Genomic DNA, 23,777 nt, shown 5'->3' on the forward strand with positions numbered 1-23,777 from the left:
TTTTCCCAGCACTACTTATTGAAGAGGCTGTCTTTTCTCCATTGTATGTTCTTGCCTCCTTTGTTGTGAATTAGGTGCCCATCTGTGTGTGGGTTTGTCTCTGGGCATTCTATCCTGTATCATTGATCTATATTTCTGTTTATGTGCCAGCACCATACTGTCTTGATTAGCGTAGCTTTGTAGTATAGTTTGAAGTCTGGGAGCCTGATTCCTCCAACTCCATTTTTCTTTCTCAAGATTGCTTTGGCTATTCAGGGTCTTTTGTGTTTCCATACAAATTGTAAGTTTTTTTTGTTCTAATTCTGTGAAGAATGCCACTGGTAGATTGATAGGGATTGCACTGAATCTGTAGATTGCTTTGGGTAGCATAGTCATTTTCACAATATTGATTCTTCCAATCCAAGAACATGGTAAAGTATATTTCTCCATCTGTTTGTGTCATCTTTGATTTCTTTCATCAGTGTTTTTTTTTGAATTTATTTTTATTTAATTTATTTTATTTTTGGCTATGTTGGGCCTTTGTTGCTGCACGCGGGCTTTCTCTAGTTGTGGTGAGCAGGGGCTACTCTTTGTTGCAGTGCAAGGGCTTCTCACTGCGGTGGCTTCTCTTGTTGCGGAGCACGGGCTCTAGGCACGCGGGCTTCAGTAGTTGTGGCTTGCAGGCTCTAGAGCGCAGGCTCAGTAGTTTTGGTGCATGAGCTTAGTTGCTCCATGGCATGTGGGATCTTCCTGGACCAGGGCTCAAACCCGTGTCCCCTGCATTGGCAGGCGGATTCTTAACCACTGTGTCACCAGAGAAGCCCTAGGAGGATTTTTCTGAAGATTTGGAGCAGACATGGGGATGTAAGGGGGATGGAGCAGGGGTCTGGGTAGCTGGTGGCACAGCAGGCAGACCTGTCTTCTGATTGTCCTGTTTCGGGGGCACCACTAGCTTCCTTTGCACACGTTACTGCTTTCCTTTTGTCTCCTTTTCTCCCCATCTCTCCACCTTCCTCATGGGGGCAAGACTCCTGACTCCTGCAAGAGAATTATCCCTGTCCTTCAGTCTCACCTTACTCTGAGGGACTTACCTGCCGGCCATAACAGAGCATGGCCTGCACAACCATGCAGGCCATGCAGGGGTGGTGTCTGCTGCTATTTGCAGCAGACGTGGGTGAGAGAGAAAGCTTCCCCGCTGAAGGGTTGTTTGTTACAGCAGCCTCGCCTGGTGAAAGCTGACTGGTGCTGGGGCTGTGCTTTGTTACAAAGTCCAGGTGGCGCTGAGGAACTGGTATCTGCTAACACTGCCTCTGGGTTGGATCTGGATCTACCACCAGTAGGTAAAGGAGTTCTGGTTGTTATGACAGGAATTAAGATACGCCGTGGGCACTATGATATCTCATACTTTGTTCATAGTGGTGACAATCACTTCAGATGTTCAGAAAGCCGTTTGGTCACGTATAATAAGAGTCCTAAATAATTTTTACGTCTGGAAATCTAGCCCAAGAAAAAACGTCAGAGCTATACAGGGAGGTCCATTGTAAAGTTATTTAAAAAATTGGAAGCAATGTAAATGCCCCATCACAATGGAAGAGTGTATACGTTATCCTATATGATGGACACTGTGCAGTCATTAAACATCAAGTAGCTGAATATTTAATGAGGTGGAGGAGACGTTTGTGTTTTAATACTGAGTGAAAGAAACAGGATACAGAACAGTATCCTTATGACAATCCTAACACATTTGGGATCACACTGCTTATAATTTTGTATCTTTTTTCACTTACGTTATGTGAATAAACATTTCCCTGAAGGTCAAACATGTAAATATGTACCAAAAAAAGACCATGAGGAAATAAGCAAAAACAGTGGCTATCTCTGGGTAGCATTTTCTTGTCTGTACTTTCTGTATTTTCCAAACGTGCTATGATGAATATGTGCTACTTTAATAATCAGAAGTAAGTAACTGCTGTTTAAAAATAATTATTCCGGTTACTTCTAGAGCTGTGCCTTTGCGCTGTGGCTGCCCAGGGGCCTTAATTGGGGCTCCTTGTCCAAGAATAAGCCTGCGTGTTTAATTAGGTCACTCTCCTGCCGACCTAGAATCTTTGCACAGGGCTTAGCTTGTTTTGCCCCGAACCCCTGGGACGTACCCTGTCTGAGATGGGAGCCTCACAGGCAGGCGCCAGACTGCTGCCTGCCTTTAGCTTAGTCTGAATTTGAGAAATTTATGAACTGTCACCCTGATGCCTCTCTCCCTTAAAAATTAATTGAGACCTAGCAGTTTTATTGAAGAGAAAACGAAGACTCATGAAGTAAGCATTCTACTCGTTTCGGGTTGGTTGTAATCTTGGTGAGGACAGCTGCTGTGCCCGGCAGCCATTGTTCACTGAGCCCTGTGGCCTTCCAGGTCTGTCCCGTGTCACACACATGGAGGCCCTGGAGAGGCTGGTGAGCAGATGAGGGATATCTCATGTGTGAGAGCCAGAAGTCTCCTAGGGAAGAGGTCAATCCAAAGGAAAAGGAGACCAGTATGACCAGGCTGAACCTAACCAGGACCTCAGGTGTCAGTGGGCCAGCCAGGGCCACTCCATTCCTGTGGTGTCACTAAGCCTTTTTCCGGGTTTGGCCCTTGTAAGCGTGTGCGGTGTGTGGGCAGGTGTGTGTCCACAGCGTTGCCCAGCAGATGCTACAGTGGATTTGGGGACCAGACCTGGGGACAGACAGGGAAAGGGCGGCTGGGACCAGCAGCCTCATTGGAATAGGGCCTGCGAATAAACTAGCACAGCACCATCCACTTTCCAAAATAGTTCTTCTTAACTGTTTCACAATCATTCACAATTGAATGACTTTCCTGTCCGTGGAGCGCGGGTTCCCTCCCCTCCCAGACTCCATCAACCTCCCTGGGATCTGCTTCTACCCTGCACCACAGGGCCTGCTCCTCTTCCAGACTGCTCCCCATCTGAAATCTTCAAACCCATCATCCTTAATTTTTTTCCTTGAGGTCTAATGTACATATAATAAAGTACATGAGTTTTTTTAAAAAAAATTTATTTATTTTCTAAAATATATTTACTTATTTATTTTTGGCTGCATTAGGTCTTCGTTGCGGTGCATGGGCTTCTCATTGCGGTGGCTTCTCTTGTTGCGGAGCACGGGCTCTAGGTGCACGGGCATCGGTAGTTGTGGCACGCGGGCTCAGTAGTTGCGGTGCACGGGCTTAGTTGCTCTGCGGCATGTGGGATCCTCCCGGACCGGGGCACGAACCCGTGTCCCCTGCATCGGCAGGCGGCTTCTTAACCACTGCGCCACAAGGGAAGTCTCAGTACATGAGTTCTTACGCTCGATATTATGTCTGTGAGATTCCCCTATGTTATCGTGGGTAGTACAGTTTATTCTCCTCCTTACCCCATTGGATGGATAGGACACCATGTAGTTATCCTTTCTGGTCCTGATGGGCATTTGGATTGTTTCCAGTTTGGGATCATTGTGAATAAAGATGCCACGAACATTCTTATACAAGTCTTTTGGTGGATGCACGTTATGTCTTTTAACCTGATTTCCATCCTTTGCCTTCTCTGTCATTTATTGAGACCCTTGGTCCTGCAGCCCTGAGGTCAGTCTGGCTCTGTAGCCCAGTCTCATTGCTTTTTTTTGGCCAAGGCTCCTGCAAGGAGAGGGCTTCACACGCTGCTCCCACCTCCCTGGCCTCTGCCCCCACTCGACTGCTGTCCCCTCTTGCCACTGATGCCCCATGGGTCCAGGTCTCCTGTGACCTTGGGCCTTTTCTGACCTTGGCTTTTTGCAGTGATGTCCCAGCTCACAGTTCCCTCTTTCCTCCCTGGCTGGCAGGGACATCTCTTCATTCTACTTCTCCCCGGCAAATCTGGCAGCTCCCTGTCAGCCTCTTTTGTTGGCTCCTCTCCTGCCTCTGTCCCTATGTGGCTGTTCCCAGGCCTCTGTCCTCAGCTCGCTTGTGCCCCCGTCTCTCCGAGGGGCCCTCCTGCCACTGGGTCTTCAGCTACCACGATGCTCATGCACCATCCCTCTCCTCAATCCCAGGTCCCCAGACCCAAAGGATCCCAGACTTATCCGGTGGCAGCCTGGATCGGCTCCAACATGAGGTTGTTTATTGTCTTTGTGGACCCACTTCGTGTGAATGAATATTCATGGGTTGCCTGCACGAACGTCAGTGGATCTGATTATGGGCTGTTGCCCTAGACTCCACCCAAAGTGTGATCGTGCATATATACAGTAAATCATGTGTTACCCTCTAAAACTTAGAAAATATTGAATTCTGAAATATATCTGGCCCCCAGGGTTTCAAGTTAACGTCGGTGGAGCTGGAACTCTCTCTCCAGCTCGTGGATGAGGCCTTTGCTCTCCCAATGAGCCCCTGCCCTTCCTGTGTCTCTGGGTTGGTGGCCACATGCTCCTCCGGCTTCTCATCATCTCAGCCTCGTTCATCTCCGGGATCCCCTCCAGTTAATCAGTTTCCAGGTCCTGAATAACCTAGTGACTCTCTGGCCGTCCCTCCCCTCGCCCTATCCCACGAATTCAGTCGCTCACAGCTCCTTCCCGGGCCATGGCTGGCAGCTCCCGTTGTCCTAGCCGGCCGAGCCTTCCCTGCACTGACACCAGAGGCAGCTTTAACACCAGGTGGATCACGTCCTCATCCTGCTCAAAATGCTTCCAGGGCTCCCCACCACCTGCTGGGTCAAGGTCAAGCTCTTTATTAGGGCACAGGAGCCTTTGTAATCTGGCCTTCTCCCCTCCCCCACTCCCTTCGGGCGCCAGGATCAGTTCATGTGTGTTCATTACACCCCTTCTCCCTTTCACACCTGCAGTTGCTCTGCCCGGAATTCCTCATGCGGTCTCCGGGGAGCTCCTGTTCACTTTTCAAAAGAGGCTGGTGGGCTCCACCTTCTCCAGGGCAGGTGCTCATGAAATGCAAAAAAAAAAAAAAAATTTTACTCAAAAAAACCATGAATCAATGTATGTATCATTTTGTGTACTGCTGTTTTCAGTTAGCATAAGCATTTCCTTTTTTTTTTTTTTTTTGTGCTATGGGGGCCTCTCACTGTTGCGGCCTCTCCCTTTGCGGAGCACAGGCTCCGGACGCACAGGCTCAGTGGCCACGGCTCACGGGCCCAGCCGCTCCGCGGCACGTGGGATCCTCCCGGACCGGGGCACGAACCCGCGTTCCCTGCATCGGCAGGCGGACTCTCAACCACTGTGCCACCAGGGAAGCCAGCATTTCCTTTTAAAAATTTATTTTATTGAAGTAGAGTTGATTTACAATGTTGTGTTAATTTCTGCCGTACAGCAAAGTGATTCAGTTTTATATATATATATATACACACACACACATTCTTTTTCATATTCTTTTCCATTACGGTTTATCACAGGATATTGAATATAGTTCCCTGTGCTATACAGTTGGACCTTGTTGTTTATCCATTCTGTATATTGTAATAGTTTGTGTCTGCTAATCCCAAACTCCCAGTCTAACCCTCCCCCCTTGGCAACAACAAGTCTGTTCTCTATGTCTGTGAGGCTGTTTTTCGTCTCACAGATAAGTTCATTTGCGTCATATTTTAGATTCCACATATGAGTGATATCATATGGCATTTGTCTCTCTCTGTCTGGCTTACTTCACTTAGTATGATCATCTCCAGGTCCATCCATGTTGCTGCAAATGGCATTATTTCATTCTTTTTTATGACTGAGTAGTATTCCATTGTGTATATAGCGTAAACATTTTTTGGAGTTTCTATGTCATTTTATGTACTTGAATCTTCATTATTTAACCACATGTCAGAAAATTTAGATACTGAAGATAAGAAGTTAAATACAGCCCTGCATTTTACCCAGACCCCTGGGTGATTCATATGCACATTAAGTTCACTGTTCACTTGAGTTATTTTTTCCGTCCTTTGTGTATGCATTTTGTAAATGGTTGACATGCCTGTGCAAATACAATTTTGGGTTCTGCTTTTTTCCCCCCATGTGGGAAAAGCATTTTCACAGTTTCTGAGTTCATCTTCTTAACCACAATTTGCAAAGTTTGTGTAATCGTTTAAAAATAACAGATTCACTCTTCTCTAGTTGGACATTAAAAGGGCCTCTGTTTTCTCATGAGTTCTCTTCTTGCATTTAGCTTTTTCTATTTTCTATATTCTTTAAGGATAGATTCTTGGAACGGGATGGTTCAAACGAAATGGACATTTTCATGACCAGATCTGTACGTACCAAGTGGTTTTCTGAAGGGAGGCCTCATCTCCTTGGGAGAGTGGTTCATGACGCAAACACTGTGTGTAGGAGGGGGTGGTCATTCTAGGAACATGGCCCATGGGACAAGCCCAGGTCCCATCCTCTCTACAATTCCTACCTGATTCAATAACAGATGTGGAGCCCGGTCAGGCTGGGAGAGGATTTACCAGATGACAAAACATCAGGATGTGATCTCTCCCTCCTGCCCTCCGCTCATTTCTACCCTGAGCTGAGCTCCTGGCAATTGCTGGGCATTTCTGTTCTTAACCCTGCCCTGCATCTGGCTAATGGACCAAGTGTAAGAGGGACCAATGGCCCGAGAAGGGAGGTGACTGTCTCCCTCCTTTACCCCACAAACCGGGATGGAGTGGTGACTGATACCCAAGGGCAGACTGCAGAGAAAATGGCAGGAAGTGAATTTTCCCCGCTGAACCTTCGTACAAAGACTCTGGTGGTGGTGTTCTCTGTGGTGGTGGCCAACCTTTAGGAGGAGGGGCGGTGACAGGACAGGTGAAGGCCCCAGGGAGTGACCAAGGTTCCTAGAGAAAGTCCTTCACCCAGCTCAGCCTTCGTTTCCTTCTCTAGAAGGAGGATGACAATAATAGTAATAATATCTATATCACAGGGCTGAGGTGAGAATGAAATGAGAAAATGAATTTAGGACACAGTCAGTTCTGTACAGATGCTGGATCTAGAGGGATGAGATTCCCAAGACCTGGGGTAGGGTGGCCTCAGCTTCCTCCTGCACCCATAATGTCTAGCATTGGCTGGATTTGTCAAATGACTTTTTGTTTTACTTAATTTTTTTAAACAGAGGCTATTTATTTATTTTTAAATTTATTCTGGCTGCACCGTGCAGCTTATGGGATCTTAGTTCCCTGAGCAGGGATCAAACCCTTGCCCCCTGCAGTGGAAGCACAGAATCCTAACCACTGGACCGCCAGGGAAGTCCCTCAAATGACTTTTTAAAGCCAAGGTCCTGAAACTTTGCTGTACGTTAGACTCACCTGGGGAGAAGCAATGCCCGATGTCCGGGGGCCCACCCTGGACCAGTTCCATGAGACTCTCAGGGACGGAGGGGTCCCCCCACCAGGCTGTCACTCAGCACCGGCTGTGGCCCTCTCTGGCTTGAATGTGCCCACCTGCCCTTGCCCGGCTGCTTCCCATTCATCAGAGGTCTTAAAGCTCCCCAGGTCATTCAAACTTGCTGGCTAATGCTCCACTGTTGTCACTGAAATGCAGTGAGCCCGGCATTGCGCCGGGGATGATTTGGGCACTCGTTAGCAATACAGACTCCTGGGCCCCTCCCCAGACCTGTTGAGTCAGAAGCTGCACTTTTTTTTTTCTTCTTTTTTTGCGGTACGCGGGCCTCTCACTGCTATGGTCTCTCCCGTTGCGGAGCACAGGCTCCGGACGCGGGGGCTCAGCGGCCATGGCTCACGGGCCCAGCCGCTCCGCGGCATGTGGGATCTTCCCGGACCGGGGCACGAACCCGCGTCCCCTGCATCGGCAGGCGGACTCTCAACCACTGAGCCACCAGGGAAGCCCAGAAGCTGCATTTTAACCAGACTCCCGGGTGATTCATGTGCACGTTAAAGTTTCAGAAGCACTGACTGGGACTTTAAGAGCGTCGGTGAGTCTGCTGGGCACAGACCTCCTGTCCCGCTGGAATTCGGCCTCCAGGCTCCATGGGGAGCCACATCCGAGTGCAGCCCCACCCCTTCCACATCATCCGTGTCAACAAGGTGTTGCCCTGGGCTGGAGCTGAGAGGCTCCCGACACGTAGGTGCGGTGCCTTTGGAAAGCCCCAGGGCACGGTGGCCGGGTCCACATTGGCCACGTCATCATGTCCATCCGCACCAAGCTGCAGAACAGGAGCGCATGACTGAGGCCCTGCGCAGGGCCAAGTTCAAGTTCCCTGGCCGCCAGAAGAGCCACATCTCCAAGAAGTGGGGAATTTACTAGGTTTAACGCGGATGAATTTGAAAACATGGTGTCAGAAAAGCGGCTCATCCCGGATGCCTGTGGGATCAAATACACCCCTAGTTGTGGCCCCTGGACACATGGCGGGCCCTGCACTCCCGAGAGCCTTGGCGCTGTCCCCTCCTTACTCACGCCCACCGATAAATCCTACTTTCCTGTCCAGAAAAATCCAAAAAGCCTTCCTGAGGTATTGCTCTGGTACCTGCCTCCGTCTCCCTGTACAGCCACCCCTGTGTGAGGAAGCCCCATCTGCGGGAAGTTTCTGGTGGTCTCGAGAGAGTTTCTCCAAGCTCAGGGGAAGGAAAGGCCCCTCCAGGCCCTCGATGCTGTGCACCAGCTGTGTGAGCTGGAATAATGCCTCCGACTGAAGGTGGAGGTGAAGTGTGAGGGGCGACAGGTGCACCCAACACCCCAGGCACCTAGGATCTGGCCACCTCTCTGAGTGTCAGGCAGCCACGGAGAACAAAGCCGTCGCGTGCTGGGCCTGGACACTTTCTAAGCAGGCACAGCCTGGGTGTGAGAATCGACAGGCATGAGGGCTGAGTGGTCCTGTTTCCACTCTGCCCCTGGGTGGATGGGAGGCGTCCAGCTGGGAGCTCAGAAGAAAGTGGGAGCCAAAGGGACTGTTCCTGGGGGTAACATGGGGACCTTGGGACTCCTTATTTTAAAAATATATATTTTTTTAATTTGGAAATAATTCCAAGTCTATGAAAAGTTGTAAAAATAAAACATAGTTCAAAGAACATCTTTATACCTTTTGCCAAGATTTACTCCATTTGCTTTATCATTTGTCTCCCCAAGCACGTACACACACACACACACACACACACACACACACACACAAACACACACAGATGTCTCTATATGCATAATTTTTTCCCTGAACCATTTGAAGGTAAGTTACATTTTACCCTAAATACTTCAGTATTTTCCAAGAATAGAGATTTTTCTTACGGTATCAACTTCACAGATTGACATTGAGCCAGTACTTTTAGGTGCTGTTGATTGTCTAGTCTTACTTGTTGACCTAATGATGTCCTTGGGTTAAATCCTCTTCCCTGATTCAATATCTGAGAGCAGATACCGCATTCAGTTGTCATGTCTCTTTAGCCTCCTCCATTAATCTGGAACATTCCCTTGGCCTTTCTTTGTCTTTCATGCTGTTGAAAAGTCCAGGGGTTTTGTGAGGGCTCCTGGGCAGAGGCGGTTTCACCCAGGGGTGGACAGCACAGATGTTGAGGTAATGTACCTCCTGCAGCCTCCATACTCCTGCCTTACCATCCTAACAGTTGCTCATCTGGAATTACCAAGGAAGGAACTATTTCACTGAAATACATTTTTTCCCCCCAGATAATTTTTATCCCTTCAAAAGCGCCTGATTTCATTAAGTTTGGCCATCTTGTAGAGAAAATTTTCTAAAATGTATCATAAACTGGTCTTCCTTTTTAAAAGAGGACATGCCACATCCTATAAGTCTTTCTGGATGATCCAGGTCAAAACTCTGAATGGAAGTCGTTGTGCTTTGTTGCAAAACCAGCAATTGTGGACCCTTAGGGACTATTTCCAGCTCTACACTAAATGGTCCCAATTACTCTGCTTTTTGATACTCACTTTTGTACTTTTTTTTTCTGATTCTGAGATTCTAGTCATCTGCCACTTCTTATAGCTCCCGGTATGCTTCTAGCAATTACTTCTTTAAATGGCCTTGGGCTGGGAAGATTGATAACCAAGTGTGTTAGCATTGTGTGTAAAGCAAGAATCTTAAGTTCTTTCTTAGACAGTTTTATTATTTTTTAAGTTTTATTTTAAAAATTAATTAATTAATTTTATTTATTTTTTGGCCACGTTGGGTCTTTGTTTCTGCGCATGGGCTTTCTCTCGTTCCAGTGAGCGGGGGCTACTCTTCGTTGTGGTGCGCGGGCTTCTCATTGCGGTGGCTTCTCTTGTTGCGGAGCACGGGCTCTAGGTGCACAGGCTTCAGTAGTTGTGGCACGCGGCCTCAGTAGTTGCGGTGTGCGGGCTCTAGGGCGTGGGGCCTTCAGGAGTTGTGGCACTCAGGCTTATTTGCTCCGTGGCAGGTGGGATCTTCCCGGACCAGGGCTTGAACCCGTGTCCCCTGCTTTGACAGGCAGATTCTTAACCACTGCACCACCAGGGAAGTCCCTAGACACTCTTATTTTATTTTTTTAAACATTCATATACAGGTTTTTGAGTGGAAATATTTTTTTTAGGGGTTTTAAAAATTGTTTTATTTGGGAAAAGTGCGTCTTACAAAAGGGCAGCTGCAAAATACAGAGACCTCTGCAACAATTACTTGTTTTTGCTTAATGTGAAAGAATGATTGGTATCCAAGGAATCAAAGCAGTAGATGGACAAATCAGGGGCACTCCAAGTTATTTTCAGGAAATAGAGCAACAAAACGCAAAGCTATAATTTCCGATCAAGGAATTCTTCTAAAAATTTAACTTTAGCTTATCTCGAGGTTTACCACCCCTCCGTCCCCTTTTAGTGGAAAAGCATGACTGACTATTGCAAACCAATTACTCCACTACAGGAAACACCTTAGAACATAGTTTTGAATCACATCTGTCTAGCTGCAAAGCTCAGGGATGGAATGAGGCCAATACCCACAAAAACAAACACAAAAACCTGACAACAAAAACCCTTCAAATGAGGACAAAGGTTTGTCAAAAAGTGACTGGACTGGAAAGTCTAGGAGATCATAAAGCATTAAATACAACTGGAACTGAGACCCAGTTTGTGTTAATACATGAGATAACCAGATACTTTGAACTTCTATGGCTAGGCCCATTTCTCTGTTTATACAGACAGAGCTAGCCCTGCTCTGTTAACAGCTACCAATGTACTGCTTTGTCCTTTAAGATCTATTTTGAGTGGACATATTTTTTTTTTCCCCTTTCTTAAATATTTATTTATTTATTTGGCTGTGCTGGTCTTAGTTGCGGCACACAGGATCCTCGTTGCCGCGTGTGGGACCTTCAACTGCGGCATGCAGGATCTTTAGTTGCAGCATGTGGGATCTAGTTCCCCGACCAGGGATCGAACCCAGGCCCGCTGCATTGCAAGCGTGGCGTGCTAGCCACTGGACCACGAGGGAAGTGCTGATCCTCTTATTTTTAAAGCACACGAGGGGCTTCCCTGGTGGCGCAGTGGTTGAGAGTCCGCCTGCCGATGCAGGAGACACGGGTTCGTGCCCTGGTCCGGGAAGATCCCACATGCCGCGGAGCAACTAAGCCCGTGAGCCATGGCCGCTGGGCCTGTGCGTCCGGAGCCTGTGCTCCGCAACGGGAGAGGCCACAACAGTGAGAGGCCCGCATACCGCAAAAAAAAAAAAAAAAAATAAAGCACACGAGTCTTCTGCCTCTGTAACCCCCATGTTTGCTTCACTCTGGGTTCTCTGCTACATTCTAGGTGGTTGAGGTCTTTGGGTGCATAAGCCCTAGAAGTGGAGGTGGCATAATATAGATGAATTCTTCTTCCTTGATCGTGACTACTTTCTCTCTTAGAGGTGAGGGCCACGCACCTGGCTGGAGGGCACTGTGTCGGGCAGGGAGGGCCGGGCTGGGCCGCCTTGCTGGGGCCCTTCCCATGGCGAGCCCTCCGCTGGACGAAGAAGCAAGTGTGTGGAGGGGTCGTTTCACATGGGTGGGCCTGTTGGAACTTCCCCGGTGGGTGGGAGACCAGTGACCTCAGCCAGTCCGCGGGAGGGGCCTCGAGGGGTGGGGAAGGCCACTCATGGCTTTGGAGAAGGCAGTGAAGAGGCCATCAGGTATTTGGGGAGGGGCTGGATGGGGCAGAAGGGGGTGAGAAGAGGCTGTAGCAGACCTGGGGGGGGGTGGTGACGCACCCCGCGGGGACCCGGCAGGCAAGCCGGTGAGCGGGTCTCCCGCTTGGGGGCTGTACTCTTGTCCCGTGCCCCTGGGTCTCTGACTCTGTGCTGGGAGGGGCTCTGGAGGCTGACACGGTGCACGCGACATCCAGCGCTGGCCTCCGCTGCTATAGCTTGTGAGCCCTCCGTGCCAGCGTGGCTGGGTGGCCAGACGGCCGGGGGCCTGAGCCCCGGGACGTCTCACTCCTGCTGAGGGGCAGGGCCAGGGCACGTGGGCGGCCATGAGATGCGAGGGCTGGCGAGCTTTCACCGGTCCAGAGCGCGGCGGAGCCTCAGCAGGCATCCGGCCGGGTATGGCGGGCCAGGGGCTGGCGGGGACCTGGCTGAGGACCTGTGAGCCGCGGCGGGTCAGATTCCCAGGCTGAGTGCGTGCGTGCGTCTGCACCCGCCCCCACCCCCACCCCCCCGCAGGCCCTGGAGGTCGTACTTTGACCTGATCGTGGTGGACACGCAGAAGCCCTGCTTCTTTGAGGAGGGAACGGTGCTGAGACAGCTCAAGACGGTAATGCAGGGGCCGAGGCCCGTCCACCTTGACCCGTGGCCCACGCTGTGGTGAGGGAGCCCGCTTCTCAGGCTTGACGTGCCCTTGGCAGCTGCTGCTCTGCTGTCTGTAGGTCCCCGGAAGCAGGGAAGCAGGGGACCCCTTCAGGGCCTTCTGCCGCCTCCTTCTTTCCACACCCCATGGTTACCCCTGCCAATCCCAGCCCCCTGCCCTCTCTGGCCAGGGCACCCCTCTGCCCCTCTAGGACACGGGCAAGCTCTGCGTGGGCACCAGCACGGGGCCCCATCCGCACTGTGCCATCTACTCTGGAGGTACCGGCTCCCCGTCCCGTCCCTCCACAGGCGCCATCTCTCAGCTAGGAGCCCATGTCCCCAGGCTGCCCACCAGGACAGGAAGGGCTGTGAGTGGGCCTGTCCTCCCACGGTCGGGCAGGGTGGTTGGACGCAGTGTGTGAGCTGCTCGGGGTGCGGGGGAAGGACATCCTGTACGTCGGGGACCACATCTTTGGGGACATCCTCAAGTCCAAGAAGCGGCAGGGCTGGCGGACTTGCCTGGTGGCTCTTGCGCTGTCCCGGGAGCTGGACGTCTGGGCCTGAGAGCAGGGTGAGCCGTGGGGGGCCAGCAGGGGGCACCATGGTCACAATTTCCCCTCTCTCCTGCAGGGGGTTGGTAGTGACCATGATAATACCGTCCTCTCTGTGGTTTCTGAGAGCAGACCTATTTTATACATGAGGAAACAGACAACCAGAGAGGTTAAGCGGTTTGCCCAAAGTCACACAGCCAGAAGGGCTAAAGTTGAGACTCAAATCCTGTCTCCTGATTCTAGAGTCCTGCGGTGTTTCTGTAGTCCGAGGTTTCCTTCCTCACTGAACCCACCCCCCCACCCGCCCTGAGGAATCTTAGTGAGTGGAAGGTCCACTCTCCCAGCCGGGAATGACGGGTATCCTCGGGGTCAGGAGTTGCTATGAACCCAAACAATCTGGGCTTGTCCTAAGGGCTGGGTTTGAGTCATTGCCTTGTGACCTTGGGTGGGTCACCTGACTCCCTGTCAGCTTCCTCAACCGTCCCTGCTCTGCCTTGGGCAGTCTCCCTCGATGTAAGGAAAGGGTTAAGGATGTTATACACACAGCAGGGGGAGCCTAGACCCCAGTGCACTTTTCAGAGCGAATGGAGGAGCTGAAGAGGCTGGACATGCAACTGGCGGACCTGCACCAGTGAGAGCCCTGACCTGTGACCCCTTCCCGGGGAGGGGAGCAGGATGGAGGGTCCACGTCCAGGCCTGGCAGCGGGGTCCTCGCCAGAGTGGTCAGGAAATCACGATCTGTTTCAAGATGGGCTTCCCTAGTAAACTGGACTCTGGGATCCCTCTGACCCCCTTGGGACACTCACACTGTGACCTCTAGGCCCTTCCTGCTGGCCCACCAGCCTGGACTGAGGACGCTTACCATCTCACTCACGGGCATACACCCAGCCCAGTACCCGCCACTGGGTACCCGTAGGGTGTCCCCAACTCGATCTGGGGAGGTTGTGCCTGGAGGCTGGGGGGCCGGCTCCTCTCTTCCTGGGTCATGTGGCCATTTTTGCACCAGGCACATGGATGGCAGCAGTTCTGGGCTGCCACTCATCAGCTCCACCAAGAGGGAGATTCGGGTAAGAGCGGGGTGCCAAGGGAGGAGGGGATGGGCCCAGCGTGGCTGAAGGTAGGGCTTGTGCCTCCGGGCTGCCTGACCGGATCCGCTCTGTCCCAGGCCCCAGAGCCCACTTACGACTCCCCCAGTCTCCAGGAGCGCCACCTGGCCCTGTCAGCCAGCGCCCCCTGCTGGCCGTATTCCGAATGACAGCAGTATGCTCTTAAAAGGGCCTGCAGGGTGATGGGTGGGGCTTAGCCTGTTCCTCAATCTCCACCGTTAACCTTGAGAAGTGCCGGCCTCCTGGGGTCAGCCAGACAAGGGGCCTGAGAAGACGGGATCTAGGGCCGGTGGAAAGGACATGTTCCCTTGTGGTATTACTTGACCACTCACCAAAGCTGGGAGAGTCCCACAGGCCACATCAAGGGGATTCAGGCTACTTGGCCTTCCCAGGCCCAGCGGGGACCAATAGTGAAGGATCTTTGCTGAGCCTCTTGTAGGGTATTTGATCCTCCCACAGCTCCGCGAGGTGGGCTGGGCAGGGATCGTCACCCTTATTTTACTCATGGGGAAACTGAGGCACAGCGAGGGGAAGTAGCATGTGCTCAGTCACTCTGGGAGTAACATCTGGACCAGTTTTCTAGACTCTAAAAGAAGGGCCTGTGATGGGGGGAGGCCTGTTGGGGGGGCCGGAGTGGGGACTGGGCGTGTGGGCCTCCTGCAAAGCCCTCTGAGGAAGCATCAGAAGGTAAGTGATGCTGAGAGTTTAGTGCAGTGCGGTCGCCCTCCAGGGCCAGGGAGGAAACTAACTGTGAAGCGGGAAGTGGGGTCCGTGGCAAAGCGGGGAGCTGCCCCACTTCCCAAAGACCCCGGCTGGCCGGGCAACACAGCGGCCCCTTCCCCGTCGTGGGCTGCAGGGGCCGGGGGGGAGGGAGGGGGCAGGGGGGTGGGCGGGTATGGGATCTCTGCCAGCGAGTCACCCTGGAGCTGGACCAGTGCTACAGCGCCATGGGCAGCCTGTTCAGCTGCGGCTTCCGCCTGACGCTCTTCTCCAGCCAACCTCTACACGGCCACCTGCCTCAACTTCCTGTACCACCCGCTCAGCTCTCTGTACCGGGTGGCCCCGGAGCTGGTGGGTCCCTGCAGAATCCCCTCCTGGAATCCCTGACCCTCCATCCCAGAAGGATCCACTGGTCCGCAGCCCTGCCAAGAGCTTTTGAGGTCACCAGACCCATGCTCCCTCCTCTAGGCACAAGTGGGTCAAACCCTTGCAGATAACTGTCCACATGGTTAAAAAAAAAAAAAAAGCTCTAGAGGGGTTGTGGTTGTATAGATACGATGCCTCTGCTGGGAAGTTTTCCTCCTGCCCTCCTGCTTTAAACTGAGACCACATTATCTCGCTAGTACATATGATACTGGTTAGAAGGAGGAAGGCTATGGTCTCCCTACCCTCAGTACACATACAGGGATCGCAGAGGAAGTGGACCAAACAGCAGTCCATACAGTAAACGCTCCAGCTGGTTTTCCTCTGGAAGCCCTGGAGATGCTTCTGGGGCAACAGCAGGGAAGTGGAGGCGGCGAAGACGCCATGGAGTTCATGGGGGCTGTGGGACTGACCAGTGCAGAGCTCCCCGGAGGACACCCGTCCCTCCCCAACAGGCGGTCATTATTTCCGTCGTAGATGGTGTGCCATCTGCAGTCAAGGATCTGGACTTGAAACGAGTTCTCTGGGGCTCCCTGAGCCCTGCTTTTCTTGTCACTCTCAGCTCCCTTCCTGATATTTGAGTGGAGGAAAAACTATTTTATGTTTCTGGGCTGGGTGCTTGTTTTTTTAAATAGATTCTGCTGAATGCTTAACATAACCCAGCGAAGTAGGTTTTCTTCTCGTTTTACCACTGGTGAATTTTAAGTGCAGAGAACCTAAGTAACTTGCTGTCACACTGGTAGACAGACTGCAGAGTCAGCATTTGAACCCAGGGCTGCTGAACTCAGGGGACACGCTCTGTCCCCTGCATCACACTGCCACATGATGGGGGAACTGAGCTCTCACCATACAGCTTCATCTCTTCTCTGGGCTTTTAGATGAGCAGAGCTGGAGATTTCCTGTTGGCAAAGCTGGGCGTCCAAGGCATAGTTATAGTGCTGTTAGACGTTGTTGCTAAAGTAGAGACCAGACAGGTGAAGAGAAAGCATCCCGAGCACCCAGGTGAAACAGTTAAAGAAACCTGACCTTTACCGCGCGGTGCTGCCTGGGATTTTTGAGGAAGTGAAGCCCAGCTGCCAGAACCTTCCTTCTCCTGCTGATCCTCCTGGGCTCCCTTTTCTGTGGCATCACTGGGCAGGAAGCTGGCAGCTGGGAGCAGAGGATGGAGCTGCGGGGTGTGTGTGTGTGTGTGTGTGTGTGTATGTGTGTGTGTCTGTGCATAACTGGGGACTCCAGGAAGGCCTCACCACTGACGGATCTCCTCCACCTCCTGCTGCATTGGTCCCCACGGATGCCCCATCAGTCAGCGGCAGAGCCAGAACGGGCCAGTCTGGGTCCCGCCGCCCGCCTGCTCTCCTGCAGCTGGAGGGTGAGTTGCTGGGAAGTGGGAGGAGCCACCTGGCTGACCCAGGAGCTCAGCGACTTAGGGGGTACCCTGGGGCTAGAGCAGGGGTCCAAGTGGAGCAGTATCAACCCGAGTGGGCATTTGGGAAATTTGCAGGAGCTCTTTTGCCTTCAAGTACAATCATTCCTGAGTATTTACATAGAAATACATATTATTATTTTTTTTAATTTTTTTTTTTGTTGTTTTTTGGTACGCGGGCCTCTCACCGCTGTGGCCTCTCCCGTTGCGGAGCACAGGCTCCGGACGCGCAGGCTCAGCGGCCATGGCTCACGGGCCCAGCCGCTCCGCGGCATGTGGGATCCTCCCGGACTGGGGCACGAATCCGTGTCCCCTGCATCGGTAGGCGGACTCTCCACCACTGTACCACCAGGGAACTCCGCCCCCCACCCGCCCTTTTTTTTTTTTTTTCTTTTCCCGGTACGCGGGCCTCTCACTGCTGAGGCCTCTCCCGCTGCAGAGCACAGGCTCCAGACGCGCAGGCTCAGCGGCCATGGCTCACGGGCCCAGCCGCTCCGCGGCATGTGGGAGCCTCCCGGACCGGGGCACGAACCCGCGTCCCCTGCATCAGCTGGCGGACTCTCCACCACTGTGCCACCAGGGAACCCCCCCCTTTTATTTTTTTTCGGGTACGCGGGCCTCTCACTGTTGTGGCCTCTCCCGTTGCGGAGCACAGGCTCCGGACGCGCAGGCCCAGCAGCCATGGCTCACGGGCCCAGCCGCTCCGCGGCATGTGGGCTCCTCCCGGACCGGGGCACGAACCCGCGTCCCCTGCATCGGCAGGCAGACTCTCCACCACTGTGCCACCAGGGAACCCCACCCCCGCTTTTTTTTTTTTTCGGGTAGGCGGGCCTCTCACTGTTGTGGCCTCTCCCGTTGCGGAGCACAGGCTCCGGACGCGCAGGCCCAGCAGCCATGGCTCACGGGCCCAGCCGCTCCGCGGCATGTGGGCTCCTCCCGGACCGGGGCACGAACCCGCGTCCCCTGCATCGGCAGGCCGACTCTCCACCACTGTGCCACCAGGGAACCCCCCCTCTTTTTTTTTTCTTTTCCCCGTACGCGGGCCTCTCACTGCTGTGGCCTCTCCCGTTGCGGAGCACAGGCTCCGGATGCGCAGGCTCAGCGGCCATGGCTCACGGGCCCAGCCACTCCGTGGCATGTGGGATCTTCCCGGACCCCACGTCCCCTGCATTGGCAGGTGGACTGTCAACCACTGTGCCACCAGGGAAGCCCAGAAATACATATTATTATATATTGCTTTTTATTTCTCCTATGTTATAGTTAGGGTATTATATTGATTTTTAAGATTATAGAGACAATCATTATATTATCTATGAATTTCAATTCAGGATAGAAAATATTTGTTTTATGTATTTATTTAATTGAAGTATAGTTGATTTACAATGTTGTGTTAGAAAATATTTGCATTTAAAATGAGGCATTGGGTCCGAGGGGGCTGAGAACCACTGGCTGTTGTCAGCCCAGACTCACAGGTTCTGCTCAGCGGGGTCAGCTGACTGTACTGGGGCCCTGCACCTCTCCACACCAGTTCTGGCTCATTCCTCTGACAGATCCGTCTCCGCCCTGGGAGAGGTTGCAGAACACAGGCTCTCCCTGGCCAGGCTTCCTCTCCAGGCAGCTTTTATGGACACAATGTGTAGGGGCTTCTGCTTTGACCCCTCTGTTACTTTGTGCTGCCTGACTGCCCTTTGAGTGCAGACTCCAGTTTTCCTGAGTGGCAGGCTCAGCTCCTAGCCTGGTTCTGCAACCCCAAGCCCTGCAGGAGGGTTCCTGTTTCTACCCTGGCATTCCTGGGCCTTGATTTTCAAAATGCCCGTCTCATCGGTTCCCTTTAGATTGGTGGCTTCGGGCTCAGTGTGCATTCTTCCCACCGGGTTTTTTACCAAACACCTCCAGCATGCCCGACAAGGTAGAAACTGATTTGTAAGCCACTTTACTCCTGCCCAGGAGAAGCTCAAAATTCAAGCACATCAATACTTTAATCAGTGCTTTGCAACTATTTTTCCCCCCAAGCCCACCAAAGGGCTGGACCCACTCCCATCTGCTACTGCACGTTCTCTGGGGATGTGTTGGTTTCTCTACCCCTTCATCTCCATCCCAGCCCAGACTAGGGCATTTTGACACATTTTCTACCCCTGGTTGGGAGTCACTGTGTGAACCTGGGAAGGTTCCATAACCAGCTTTCTTTGTTTCTTAGTAGGCTGAGGGCAAAGAGAGAGGCGAGGACCAGGAGGGCTGCACGGAGGCAGACTGAATCCAGGACACAGGACGGCATCACGGTCATCTTCCACTTGAAATATTTTTCAGGTAACAGGAAAAATATGGAAGAGAGAAAAAGCAGCCATATTGAAATCTCCTAAAATGTCGCAGATTTGGAGCCTAAGAGCACTTCTTTTAGGTAGGAGGAAGGTGTCTTGCTCTCATCCTGGAAGGCAACCCTCCCTGGCCTCTGGGCCATTTGTGTGTAACAAGTGGAATTAATTTTGCCCAGTTCCCCTGAGTGTATCATTCCACATCCAATTTTATTTCTATCCATTTCTTTTAAAAAACAGTATTTACAGGACTTCCCTGGAGGTCCAGTGGTTAAGACTCCACACTTCCAATGCAGGGGGTGTGGGTTCGATCCCTGGTTGGGGAGCTAAGATCCCACATGCCTCGCGGCCAAAAAACCAAAACATAAAATAGTAGCAATAGTGTAACAAATTCAATACTTAAAAAAAAATGGTCCACATCAAAAAATAAATAAAAATAATATTTCTGTGCACTTTTGATTCTGTTACTAGTAACTATAATACCTAATTGGCTATAGATGACCTCATTAACTGTTCTTTCCAGGTCACTATGAAAGACAGCGAGATGCCCAGACATCTTTGAACTTGATGTATACATGCATTAAAAACTGTAAGTCCTACTCATGATTTAAAAACTTGATTCTTTATTTTAGTCGGAACTCCTCCGTGGTGTTAAGCCCTGGCCTTTCTTGTTCTGATGTCACTGATTTGAGTTCACTTTTTTTTTTTTTTTTTTTTTTAATTTGTGGTACGCGGGCCTCTCACCGCTGTGGCCTCTCCCGTTGCGGAGCACAGACTCCGGACGCGCAGGCTCAGAGGCCATGGCTCACAGGCCCAGCCGCTCCGCGGCACGTGGGATCCTCCCGGACCGGGGCACGAACCCGAGTCCCCTGCATTGGCAGGCGGACCCTCAACCACTGCGCCATCAGGGAAGCCCCTTGAGTTCACTTTTAATGTTAGTGTATCGTCTGGCATTAATACTGGAGGCTTAGAAGGAATATATTTACATGTTTGAAATGACAAAACAAACTCTTGAAGGAATTGGTCTGTGGCACAGTTCACTAGTTTTATTTTCTGTGGATAAACAAGGGAAACATTTGGAATATCTGAGGATAAATTAGGGACAACAGGCTGCGTGCTCAGAGAGTTCACGATTTTTTTTTTTTTTTTTTTTTAATCTCTGTGCATTTCAGAAGCTTCCAGGCCTTTCAGCTTCTTCCTGGGTTGACTTTTGGGCCTCAAAGTCCTGCAGGGGTAGGTTCTCCAGGCAAGAACCAGGTATCCCTGGCCTTTTGTCTTTAAACACTAGATTTTTATTCAAGGGGTAGAGGATAGTATTTTACAGGAAAACTGCTCAGACCCTAGGGCCTATGCTTTTCTGGAAAGGTGCTGAAATACAGTATTACAAAAAGTATTTTGTAATGCTACAAAACTGAACCCTTAGAATTCCCTCCAGGGGTGGAGAGAATGCAGAAGGGCCTGGGGGTAACCGCCCTGGCAGCAGATTCTTAAGGGGTGTGAGGGAGAGAGTGAGGGAGAGGGAGAGGGGAAGCGGGGAAGGGACAGGGAGGGGAGAGAGACCTGCAAAAGGAAGAGGTGGCCAAAGGGCCCTTCCCGTGTTTTTCCTTCTGCCTGAAGCACCGCCATCTCTGCTCCCCCCTCACATCTCAGGGGGCCTCCCCACCTCCCCGACTGGATCAGATCCTTCTCTTAGTCCCTCCCCCATGGACCTCTCTCTCAGGATCATCACACTTTGACATTTGTGACTCTTTGACATGTGCCCCCACTGGACTTGAGGCTCCTTGGTGACAGGTCGTTTGAGTCATCATTGTATCTCTGGCTTCCACTGTCCTGTATGTTTTATTGAGTGAACCATGTCACCTGATTTATTATTACTCTGGGTCAGCTTGTAGAACTGCAGGGGAAAGGGTGAGGCCAAAGGCCTATCATGAGAGGAGAGGAAGTGGGGAAGGGCTATACAACTTTGGATTAGTACTCTCCTCAACTCTTAGGAACTCATCTGAGGCAGGGTAGGGTGGGAGATATTTCTAGCTGGGGGTTGTTCATTTGATGCAGTATATATATATATATATATATATATATATATATATATTTTAATCCTGTGTCACCTCTGTCCTCATTTATCTGCACCTTAGAGATGTACTCCATTACTCCTAAGACTGGTAGACACTGATAGTCATATCCCATTACTGGAAGAATTTTTAGCTGGGCGTGTGGCCACCCAGAAGACATTTCCCAGCCTTCTTTGAGGATGAGTGGGGACACGTGACCAAGTTGTGGCCCCTCCCACCCTAAGCAGAAATAATGCATCCAACTTCCAGGTTGTGACCTTCAAAGGAGAGGGTGTGCCTTCCACTTCCTCTCTCCCCCGTTCCCACTGGCTGCCATGTGAAACTGGCTGGGAGCCATGCTTGTCCATACGGATGAGGCTGCACGCGGGGGACGGCAGAGCCCCGGGGCGGATGTGGGGTGGGCCTGGCACAGCTGAGTGCAGGCTGTTTCACCAGGGTTGCTGATGGGAGAGAGATGCATTTCTAGTTGCGACTAGTTATAGTGGCTGAATCGGTATCCGAATTCCGGCACCCAGTCCTGAGCAGGCAGAGATGGAGAGAAGCACCGTCCCTGGGGTAGTGATCTTGTGGTAAAAATGTGATCAATCACCTCATCTGGAGGATAAATGATAGCACTTTGGCTATCACAGTGATTATTTGGTAAGTTGGGAACAGTTCAAGAATTTCTTTCTCAGATTTGCTCTTTCCTTATCACCATCCGACCTCTCATTTCCATACTTTAGAGATAGGAGTTCAAAGCTCTGGACTTGGAGCCAGGCAGCTCTGAGTTTGAAACTTCAGTCCTGCCTGTCAATTACTGTCTCACTTCCTCTGTTTCCATGCCTATGCCGTACGTAGGGCTACTGTGAGAATGTAGCGCCACAATATGCCTGGAAGGCGGCCAGAGCAAGCATGAAATAGTTTCCTCTACTACTGTAGATATGTGTACTAGTCAGGATTTTTCCCTAGAAACTGACAGAAACCTAAATGGAACTGGCTTAGGAATAAGGGAATCAATTGTCTCATATCACTGAAAAGTACAGGGCTTGGCCAGCTCCAGGCTTTAGCCAGGGATCAAATGATGTCACTGGATGTAAGCTTACTCTCTCCAGCTCTCAGGCTTATTCTGTGTTGGTGCCGTTCTCTAGGAGGTTTTTTTCTCCGTGGTTATGAGAAGGTTTACAGATTTCCATCCTATCTTTTCAGCAACTCTACCAGGAAAAGAGTCTCTCTCCAACAGAAGTCTGGGAAACGAGTTTCACTGGTTTTGAGTGAGAAATAACCCCATCGTCCAAATCAATGCCGCTGGCCAGGATACTGGGCTCTGGTCGGCCTAGCCTGGGTCACATGCTCATGTGGGTGGAGTCCGTTCCTGTTAAGCAACAGACTGAGCGGGGGGAAAGAGGTGGTCCTGAGGAAATTAGGGCACTCTTTATTAGAAGAAGGACTACATGCCAAGCCGGCACAACAGATGTCTTTTATAGCATGAGTGTCTGCACCTCGTAAACCGTAATAAATGTGAGCTGTCATGCCTCCTCCTCTCCTCGTCTTCTGGTTCATGGCCATGCTGTACCCGGATGCCAGTATAGAACCGTCCGTATTTATCTTCCTCTAACACTCCCTTTACACTCCCCCCTTCTAAGAAGCTGAACATTAGACTTAATTTCTGCCGAGGCCCATATCTCGCCTGCAATTCCCTATGAACCTTCCTCCCAAGTGATTAAGGGCCTGCTTCTTACCTTCCCTCCCTCCCTCCCTCCCTCCTGCTCCGGGTATCTAGGAACAGCTATTTACTAAACAACAGGGTTACTAAGAATCTACAAAGAGCTCCAGAATCATGGTGCGGTTTTCTGTAGTTGCTATACCATCCCCATCACTTCCCCATCCTTCAAGATCCTGAAGATGCTACTTAGTCCAATCAGGCTGTTTAAAACCTCCAATTTGTCAGTTTGAAAACGACACGTTATTCGATGCCAGTGGTTCAGCCTACATTGTTAGTAGCCAGGGCGGTACTGGGGGACATCCTGCGAGGAACTGGCAGTAGCGACGTTGCTCTTTTGAGGACTGAGCTGCAACACTGAGACGATGTTCTGAGGAGAGAGAGACGTGAACTCACCAGACGGCTGATCCCCAGCCTGGGCGGGGGGCTGGGCATTAGGTGGCAAAAGGGTGAACCGTGTGAAGCCACAGAACAGGTCATGCACACAGGACGGCAGTGCAGGCCCAATCAGAGGACCGCTCCACGGACGTGAGAGGGAATGCCTGGGGTCTGAGGCAAGGACGTTCCTAACAAGGAGGGACGTGCTTCAGGCTCTTTTTGTCTCCTGATTTTGAATATTTGATTTCCCCAAGTCCCATTTTCAGCTTCCAGGACTTCTAAGCAACCCCCCGGGGAATTTTTTGGCTTTAGAGGTAAAGTGAGCCTGTCTAAAGGGGAGGGAGCGCCTAGCTGTGTGGATTCCTGCATTTTGGTTGTGGTGACAATCTATTGCTCATCAAAAGTTAGTCTATT

General features: G+C 51.3%; 1 long non-coding RNA gene across 4 annotated transcripts in view; it reads left to right on the plus strand.

Annotated features, from left to right (window-relative positions):
- The window catches only part of LOC131765482 (uncharacterized), a 41,883-nt gene that overhangs the window by 6,759 nt on the left and 11,347 nt on the right, over nt 1-23,777 (plus strand). For 2 of the 4 annotated variants that reach the window (XR_010835232.1, XR_010835233.1), the window contains exons 2-3: nt 19,100-19,209; nt 19,738-19,803. This is a non-coding gene — a long non-coding RNA (uncharacterized lncRNA). Of the gene's footprint in view, nt 1-16,782; nt 16,849-19,099; nt 19,210-19,737; nt 19,804-23,777 lie in introns of those variants that run through there. The other 2 variants (XR_010835234.1, XR_010835235.1) reach the window with 2 other exon arrangements.

This window comes from Kogia breviceps, chromosome 11 (genome assembly GCF_026419965.1).
Source record: "Kogia breviceps isolate mKogBre1 chromosome 11, mKogBre1 haplotype 1, whole genome shotgun sequence".
Classification (NCBI taxonomy): domain Eukaryota; kingdom Metazoa; phylum Chordata; class Mammalia; order Artiodactyla; family Physeteridae; genus Kogia; species Kogia breviceps.